Below are 8809 nucleotides of genomic sequence, written 5' to 3'. Positions count from 1 at the left end.
GAGCCCTTAATACGGCTGATACAAAAACAGAAAAACAAGGCAAGACGAAAAAGTGGATCTAAAACAGGGGAAACTATTACTGACTATGAAAGCGATGATTACGGCGAAAACATGAAACTGAATGGGAACATGCGAAAGTGTAACTGTGAAATAATCCAAACAAGAGCCTGAGCCTGACAGTAGGAAGCAGAAACGCCTTTACATAATCTGAGTCAACATAAAGCGAGACAACCCAACACTGAACAAAGGAAGACAGAGGACTTAAATACACAGGAGGGTAATGAGGGAAGTGGAAACACAGCTGACATAAATGAACATGACGCCACAGGGGGAAGTAAAACAAAACACACTGAACATGGAAACACTGGACTCTTCAAAATAAAACAGGAAAGACTCATAAACAGGAGACATTGACGGAACAAAAACTAGAATAAAACTCAACTAAACCCTAACTACATAATAACACAAGAAATTAATATTATCACAAACTTAGCATAAGAAAATCAAGTTACTACTAGTAAAATGAGACAGTATCTGCAGCCCACTCAGGGAGCCGGGGAAGTCCAGATCCTGCAGGATGCCGTCACAAGGTTTGCTGTTTCTCCTAGTGTAGTCTCAGGACTAGGAAATGCCATTAGATGGACAGTTATACAAGGAGCCATAGGAGGCTCCTGCTGTTTTGTGCAAGGAGGAACAAGAGGAGGACTGCAAATAACCTCCACCAAGCTACTGACGTGTATGTTCATGATGGTGGCATGAGGTCCTTTATCCTTTAGTGGGACATTTGCTCACAGCCCAGCACCAATGATCAGATATTCACTTCATTGTTTGGAGCAGTTTATTTACCGATAGCTACCAAGGAACGAAGAGCAGAAAAAGAAAAAGCAGAAGAAGATAAGGAAGAAAGAATTTACAGTTTAGACTGAAGTGCTAAAGTCTAAAATGTGATTCAAGTAGGATTAATATTATTTTCTGAAAACCTCTGGCTCAGGCAAAAGAGAACATGAGCCACTGAAAGACACATCTGCTGAGCATCACTTTCAGAAAGTAATCTAGTCACATTATCTGGCAGCATTAGCGCCTAACTTGTTGTGTTAAATGAGATGATTACATAAAAGCCGACATTCATGAAGTTAGCTGAAGTGGGGTACAATTTCCTGTACTAGAGATTGCTGTGCTTCATAATTATTTTGTATTAAAGTGTATATTGAATCAAATGTACCAACAAATGACTGATTTGCTTAGTGAACGGATGAGTGGAGCTTTCGAACCTTTGTGTTATTCAAACATGTCACACAGGCATGACAATGTGAATGTGAGCCAGCACGAACTATACTTGGCAGCGATACCTAATGTCATCATTTTCACATGTGCTTTTGCAGTTGATATGTCAAAATCTTCTAGGACAAAAGGATTATTTTAATAGACAACATGTCCTGTTACCAAACAATCTCTTGATTAATCAAGAAAATAAACAACAAATGAATAAACAATGAAAATAATTGTTACCGGCAGTTTTGACTCATGAAAGTGACGCAAATTCAGGCCTCTGATGCATCTGAGCTCAAAGATACGCTGTAATTTGTAATCTTGTTAGATCGAATGACAAGAAGAAAAATCCTGACACATCTGGTGTGCGGGGAAAAAAGTTCGACTATGGCTTCATATTTTATTGCATGATGACAGGGCTGTCTTTAATCACTTTTATTTTCAAGTCTTAGGTGACAGTCCAAGACATTCCTTGCATTAAGGACACTTTTTCAACCACATGTGATCTAGAAGCCCAAAAACTGAGTAGCTTAACTGAAAAGCTGCATAAATGATTTATTACAGATCATGCAAAACAGGAAAATTTTCTTTTTCTCTGTGATAATGTCAAGAGTCTCTTGAGTTATCTGAAACACATGATTACAACAACAACTTCATCCCCATTAAATCCCTAACAGTTTGAAGTAAAGGCTTCAACTTTCAGGTACCATAAAAGACATAAAATGATGTTCTTTCCATTTCCAGTGCTCGCTAATGGCAGGGGATACAGCTGGGAGAGAAACTCGAGCTTCACAGTTGTCATCCAGTTGATTAAGCAGAGTTTCTGTGTCTAACTGATCTGAGGGGCCCGGGCAGGGCCATGCTGACTTCAGCTAGAGTCCAAACCAGCAGCTTCACTGATCTCAGGCCAAGCTTTACTTTAAGCTGTGGCCCAATTTAACACAGCATGCTTCGCATATAGCAGACAGACGACAGTGAGATAATGAAGGAGCTAAGAAATAATGAGAGATAGAGGTGACGCAGACACACTGACGAGTGCAGTGTAACTTGAGTGTGTTGTTAATACTAAGTATGAGAGTCTCCTCTGTAATGGACGAGCAGTTTCTGTCATTTACCTTAGAAATTTCTCAGCATAAACCAATGGATATTCAATCCCAATTGTAATGATGGTCATGGCTAAAGCAGCAGAAAAACAGCAAGTTTAATCTCTTTATAGGACACTTTTAATTATTTTAAATTTGTTTCAGTATCATCTGTAAAAGGTGGGATTGTGGGTCACACTTTTACAAATAAAGCAGGTAAGAAAGGTTAAGACTTTTAGACTTTTCTACTGCGATTAACGTTTGGTTTTCATCACATTCTTATCAAATCTTTCCAAACCATGACCACAAGAGATTCTTTTTATTGTTGTTGTTGTTGTTGTTGTTTTCAGTAAAATACATCAAAAGTCATTTTTAAAACGTGGGATGTGGGACAGAGTGCATCACTGCTTTGCTTTACTTGCAAACTTTTTTTTTTTGTCATTAAAATAAAATATAGAAATTTACCCACTGGGTATTTTTTCTTTCTCTTAGTTCCTCCCGAGACACCTCCTGTTTACCAGACTCAAAAATGGATGGTGCATTTCATGGTCAGGAGGACCCCCATTGCTATTCAGAGCTAGCATCTGGTGTAATTGCCATAATTAAAAACAGGTCAAATAAGCCTGCTGACTTGTTAGTGCCACTGCAATTTGCAACAAACAACTCCATTATAGGATCGATTGGAAGCCATGCAGGAGCGTCACAGCTTCTCTGGGGTTCCTTTTAACCACACCAGCGGGGCTCTGGCTGTGCAACACGAGGCAAAAATCTTTTCTACTTCGGAGAGGGGAAACTTTAATGCATACAAACTTATCAAAAGAATAAAGGATCTGTGTTATGAAAGATTAGTGTAAAACAAGCTATGTGGCATGTAGGATGGTTGTAAATAAAGATAAGTCATAGTGTAACTGCAACCTTACATTTGTCAGATACAGTTTGTACTAAAACCCAAATTCCAAAAAAAGCTGGGATGCTGTGTAAAATTTGCATAAAATGTTTAAAATATAAAAAAAAGAATTTTCATTTCATGATCTATCAAACATTTTCATTTGGTGAAAGGTTTGGAATGCAGACATGGCCAGGTCAGTACACAGTCTCTTCTGCTGTTGTAATGGGTCCAGCATGTGGTTTCGTAATGTCTTGCTGAAATGTGGAAGGCCTTCCCTGCATAGTCTGGCTGGAAGCATATGTTGGTCTAAAATCTGTATATACCTCTTCAGCACTGATGGTATGGGGGTGCATTAGTGCCAGTTTCATAGGCACTAATGCACCCCCATACCATGAGACATGCTGGCTTTTTAACTGATCTTTAATGCAGGGTCCATATTTTTGAAAAACAGTTACAAATTTCAGATCATTGACCACAGAATAGGCAGCACGGTGGCACGGTGGATAGCATTGTTGCCGCACAGCAAGAAGGTCCTGAGTTTAATTCCAACACCAGGCCGGGGTCTTTCTGTGTGGAGTTTGCATGTTCTCCCCGTGTTTGCGTGGGTTCCCTCCGGGTACTCCGGCTTCCTCCCACCGTCCAAAGACATGCAGCTTGTGGGGATAGGTTAATTGGATAATCCAAATTGTCACTGGGTGTGAATGTGAGTGCGAATGGTTGTCTGTCCCTATGTGTTAGCCCTGCGACAGACTGGCGACCTGTCCAGGGTGTACCCTGCCTCTCGCCCTATGACAGCTGCACTGTAAACCCCAACAGTCTACCTGACTTATAAAGTTTGTGGATATAACAATTAAAATTCCTCACAAAGTTGAAACAACTTAAAACTTTTCTGTTCGGTTAACGATTCAAACAGTTATAATTGTACATGGCTTAGAAGTTAAGAGTAAATACTGCTTTCTTAATTATGATTTTTGAGTAAATGTTTTTTTCCGAGCTCCGCATGTGGACGTCATGACGTCTTCTCTCTAACCTGAACGACGGTGACAGAAAATTCTGTTCAATATGGCTGCCCTTCTCGAGCGACTGGAGAACACATTTGGAGAAACTTGTAAGTAAAATGGAACCTTCGTTATGTTTATTTTTTCCGTAAAAAAGCAAGTATATTAATATGTTGCAGCCAATAACTTGTTTTCGAATGCGCTGTTGTGTTAAAAAGCACAGACCCAGGTGGTGAATAGTTGTTCGCGGTTGTTCGCGCTCTTTTTCAAACATAGATTATGTCGTCAGTTTTACAGTTTTAACCAATTAAAACACAGTTTTACGAAGAATCACACATAAAGAAAGGGTCTTAGTGATATTTTAACGACCCCTTGCCAACGCAAGAAAGTTGGCGTTTTTACAACAGCAGCCTCATTGTTCGGCAGGTTTTTTTTTTTTTTTTCTTCTCATTAGCATCATTCAAAAGTGACTTAGCTAGCAGTGGCAACTTCTATCTAAAACAATTGAAATATAGCAAGGTGTTGTATATTTAGTGTGCTTATAAGGTTTTCAATATTTTTATTTTTTCTTCCAAGGCTGAAGGCCAAAGACAAAAAGACAGAAGAAAAAAAAATTCAGACTGCAATTAATTTCAGGTGGAGACAGTAAACACAGGTGAGTTGAAAGATCTATTGAAGAAACCATTCATTAAGTCCCTTAAGGTGAAGATTTCATATATTGATAATGATAAAATTAACACAAATTAAAGGTTTCACTGATAAACACACAATTTTTCCTTGCTTTGAACCCCATGTTCTATATAGATCACAGCTCTGATCTGGAGAACACTATTTTAAAATACTGTGTAGGGTTTTTGTCAAATGATTAAGAAACATACTCTCTGTCACAAGAGACAGAAAGGTTGTATCTTAAAAGAAAAGTCTCCAAAATTTAGTAGAGTCTGATGTCATGCAGTTTCATAAACATGTATTCTCCCCAAAGAATGACACCTGAAAACTTTGCGTTAAATGAACTTTTCTTTTCCCTTTTTAGGAGGCGCCTGATATCAACGTGAAACGCACTGCAGTACTTCGTGCCCTTCCTGTATACCTGCGGGAGGAGGACCCAGAATTCTTTTAGACATGTAATGTAAGTGTATTTTTGCATTACTTAAATTCTGCCAGTAAGATAAAATGCTATGGATTTTTTTAAATACAATTTAATACCCTAGCAGCTACCAAATTGTACAAACAAAATACCCTCTCTGTAGAAAACCCACACACACACAGGTCAGGAGCAGGGCACAGGCGTATCACAGCACTATGGCTATGCTGCAGGTGGCCCAAAAACCAGGCTGAAGTCAAGATTTAGTTTCTTTTTGAGATAAAGTCATGAAATAAAAAATTACTTTTTTTTTTAGAAAAATAATAAAAATACAAATTATGTAATGCAAGAAGCTAACACGTTAATGTACATTTTTCAAAAAAAGTAGAGTACCCTAACTCGTTACAAAGTAACCCACTACACTGCTGAATGTTTTGCTAGATTACAGGTCATGCTTGTCACATTCTCTCAAACCAACCTTACTTATTTAATTGGGGCGATCGTGGCTCAAGAGTTGGGAGTTCGCCTTGTAATCAGAAGGTTGCCGGTTCGAGCCCTGGCTCCAACAGTCTCGGTCGTTGTGTCCTTGGGCAAGACACTTCACCTGTTGCCTACTGGTGGTGGTCAGAGGGCCCGCTGGTGCCAGTGTCCGGCAGCCTCGCCTCTGTCAGTGCGCCCCAGGGTGGCTGTGGCTACAATGTAGCTGCCATCACCAGTGTGTGAATGGGTGTGAATGTCTGGATGACTGAATGTGTAAAGCGCAATACAAATACAGGCCATTTACCATTGATACTGTGTCTATTCCAGGCGGACGCATTGGATGAGTCGACCCTCATTGACACTCCAGTTGCCCTTCTCACAGTGGTTACCGACGGCGCTTCCCAGTCCAGTCCATTTTACTTCCTCAAGCATGGCTGTTTTGGTGAAAGGCGACTAGGTGATGTGTGATATTCCCAGATTTGCAAATGCATTTGCTTTATTGTTTGGCTTGATCTATGCTCTGCATTTAGACTACCCCAGGAAGCTGGTTCACACATTTGCCTTAGTCCAAAATATCTTCATGGGGCTTGATGACGGCAAACCCCTGAAACCCCTGCCTACATGCTCTTAAGGAATATAAGGCAATGTTTGTTAGGACACGCACTCTGTTACTGAGCACTTTGTTTGAAGCACTTTAAGCACTTTAAGTTTACTACAGGCTTTGGGTGGATTTAACTCCATCAGTTTACCTAATTTTCCTATACTTGACTGCCTTATCTGGTTATTTGGAAGCTGATCATCTTTGTACCCATTTTAAAAAATTGTTTTTCATTTCTATTTAAAAAAAAGTGATTAGTATTTGACTTTTTGTTTTGCATTTTTGTGTATTTTGAGAAAGATGCAATTAGGACTGATGTCGTCCTTTGTGAGTTTATAAAAAGATAAATGTTCTACACAGAATTTATAATGCTCACTTTATGGTGCCGATGTCCATGTTAGTTGTTTCATAAAAACATTTGTGATGTTTTTAAATTTTCATGAAAAAATGTTAAATAAACAAAATGTAAAGTAACTGAATTTCCGTACTTTTTTTTTTTTTAGTAGTCTACACTCACAACATAAATATCTTTTAATTAATAATCAGATAATTTGAGTTTAGGTTGTAATATAATTGCATTGTGTTGCATCAAAATAATAAACTACAAGAAACACAAAAATATTGAAATTAAAGTATACAGTCTTTGAGTAAAGCTCAATTAATAAAATATAAAATATAATTTAAAATTTTTAGGTTAACAATAAATACAAATTTTGAGTACCCCATACTTAGAAGATATGAGTTTTTGTACTTAAATCTTTTGAGGTAATCAGTTTCCACAAAAGTTTTAAGTTCAGTCAACTTGTTCGGGTTTACAGTGTGGGATAGGCTCCAGCGCCCCCCGCGACCCTGAAAAGGATAAGCGGAAGCGAATGGATGGATGGATGACCACAGAATAGTTTCCCACTTTTCTCACATTGACATGTGGTTTCTTCTTTGCTTCATAGAGCTTTAACGTGCTTTACAGTTATGGTTGTTTTCATAGATAGCAAAAGTCTGAAGATCTGCATGACTGTTTAATGCATTGCTTCTTCAGAAATTTTCTCTGTTGATGTTATTCACTGCAGATGACGTGATATTTAAAGTCTTCAAGTTTTTGTTGAGAAACATCATTCTGAAACTCTCTATGATGCTCTTTTCATACCCACTCACGTTTCTGTTGCCATTTAACGTAAATTGTTGCAAAGGGTTCTTCCAAGTGTTTCTTTTTAGTAACACTTACTTTGCCAGCCTTTTTATGCCCCCTCCCAACATTTTTGAGACTTGTTGCGTTCGTAAAATTCAAAATGAGCTGATATTTTTTATTAAATTGTAAATGTCTCAGTTTAAACATTTGTTTTCCATGTAATGACTTGTTATGATTTGGTGCAAATCAAAAGACTCAAGACGCAAAAGAACATAAGAATTCATAAATCAGCCATCACCATCAGTGTTACAACGTAATCTTGATTATCCACAGCTTTAACAAAAAGGTACAGAAAAGGTGACTGTGACCTTATTTCACATTTCACTGAGTACTGAACTACAGACAGTGATCTTGGTTAGTGAATTTTCAAACAGCGGTGCCACTTACATAATGTACGCAAGGTAACCACATGCTTCTTGTCTCCAATTTCTTCTTTTATCAGTGTCATCTTCTGGCAGACACGAGAGTACATATGATGAATTTGAAACACATTATTACATTACAGATTATTCAGATTTTTTTTGTATTGAGGGTAATTCATTCATTTAGGTAATTCGTTAATGAAGAAGCAGCAGAGGAGCGGGTATACTGTATGAGCGTGCTGCCTATTGAACACACTGAATAATTCTCTCTCCGACTGGCAGCAAAGGCTAGTGTAAAAACATAAAAAATCTGGTTACTGACAATGTCTACTTGTCATGAGAAAGACTGGTTGGACTGAGCCATGCCTCAATTACAATAACTTTCATAAAACCTTAGAAGAAGAATTATAATGATGCGCAGGCTCCAAAAACATTTCTAAAGACCCAAGTGTTTATTACTCCATGATAAGATAAATTTGTCTCCCTTCAAGAGGACCGTGTGAAACACAAACAAAGGTGAAAGAAATCCTAAGATAAAAACACAGTTTGCAAAGTACCAGCTGGACCTTCCACAGTACTAGTGGGACAATTGTCATGGCCCCTGGTGTTCCGGTTCCTCGGTGACAGCTCACCTTTTCTATTTATTCCCTGCTCTTCTTGCTCCATCTTTCTCTACTTCTCTTCCTCAGTGAGCATGTGCGCTTTGTGCTCCGTATTTCCAGAGGCGAGGCTATTCCTGGTTTCCGCACACACGCACTGATTACTCACCCACTGCAATAAGAAGCCGGTCCTTCCGCTCATTCATTGCCAAATCGTTCCACCATTTACGTGATATTACTATTCAGGCTCCCTAGTGTTTTG

At 38.6% G+C, this 8809-nt stretch overlaps 1 long non-coding RNA gene across 1 annotated transcript; it reads left to right on the top strand.

Moving 5' to 3' along the window:
* The first annotated feature begins 4284 nt into the window (after window positions 1-4284).
* On the top strand, window positions 4285-6795 carry LOC146686509 (uncharacterized). The gene is made up of 4 exons (XR_014916922.1): window positions 4285-4348; window positions 4815-4893; window positions 5272-5367; window positions 6130-6795. It is a non-coding gene; the product is annotated as an uncharacterized LOC146686509 (long non-coding RNA).
* The last annotated feature ends 2014 nt before the right edge of the window (window positions 6796-8809 follow it).

The sequence above is a fragment of the Copadichromis virginalis genome, linkage group LG19 (genome assembly GCF_057382275.1).
Source record: "Copadichromis virginalis isolate Kocher_CV1m ecotype Utaka linkage group LG19, C_Virginalis_male_GT1.1, whole genome shotgun sequence".
Taxonomy (NCBI): Eukaryota; Metazoa; Chordata; class Actinopteri; order Cichliformes; family Cichlidae; genus Copadichromis; species Copadichromis virginalis.
This window is presented reverse-complemented; position numbering and strand designations above follow the sequence as displayed.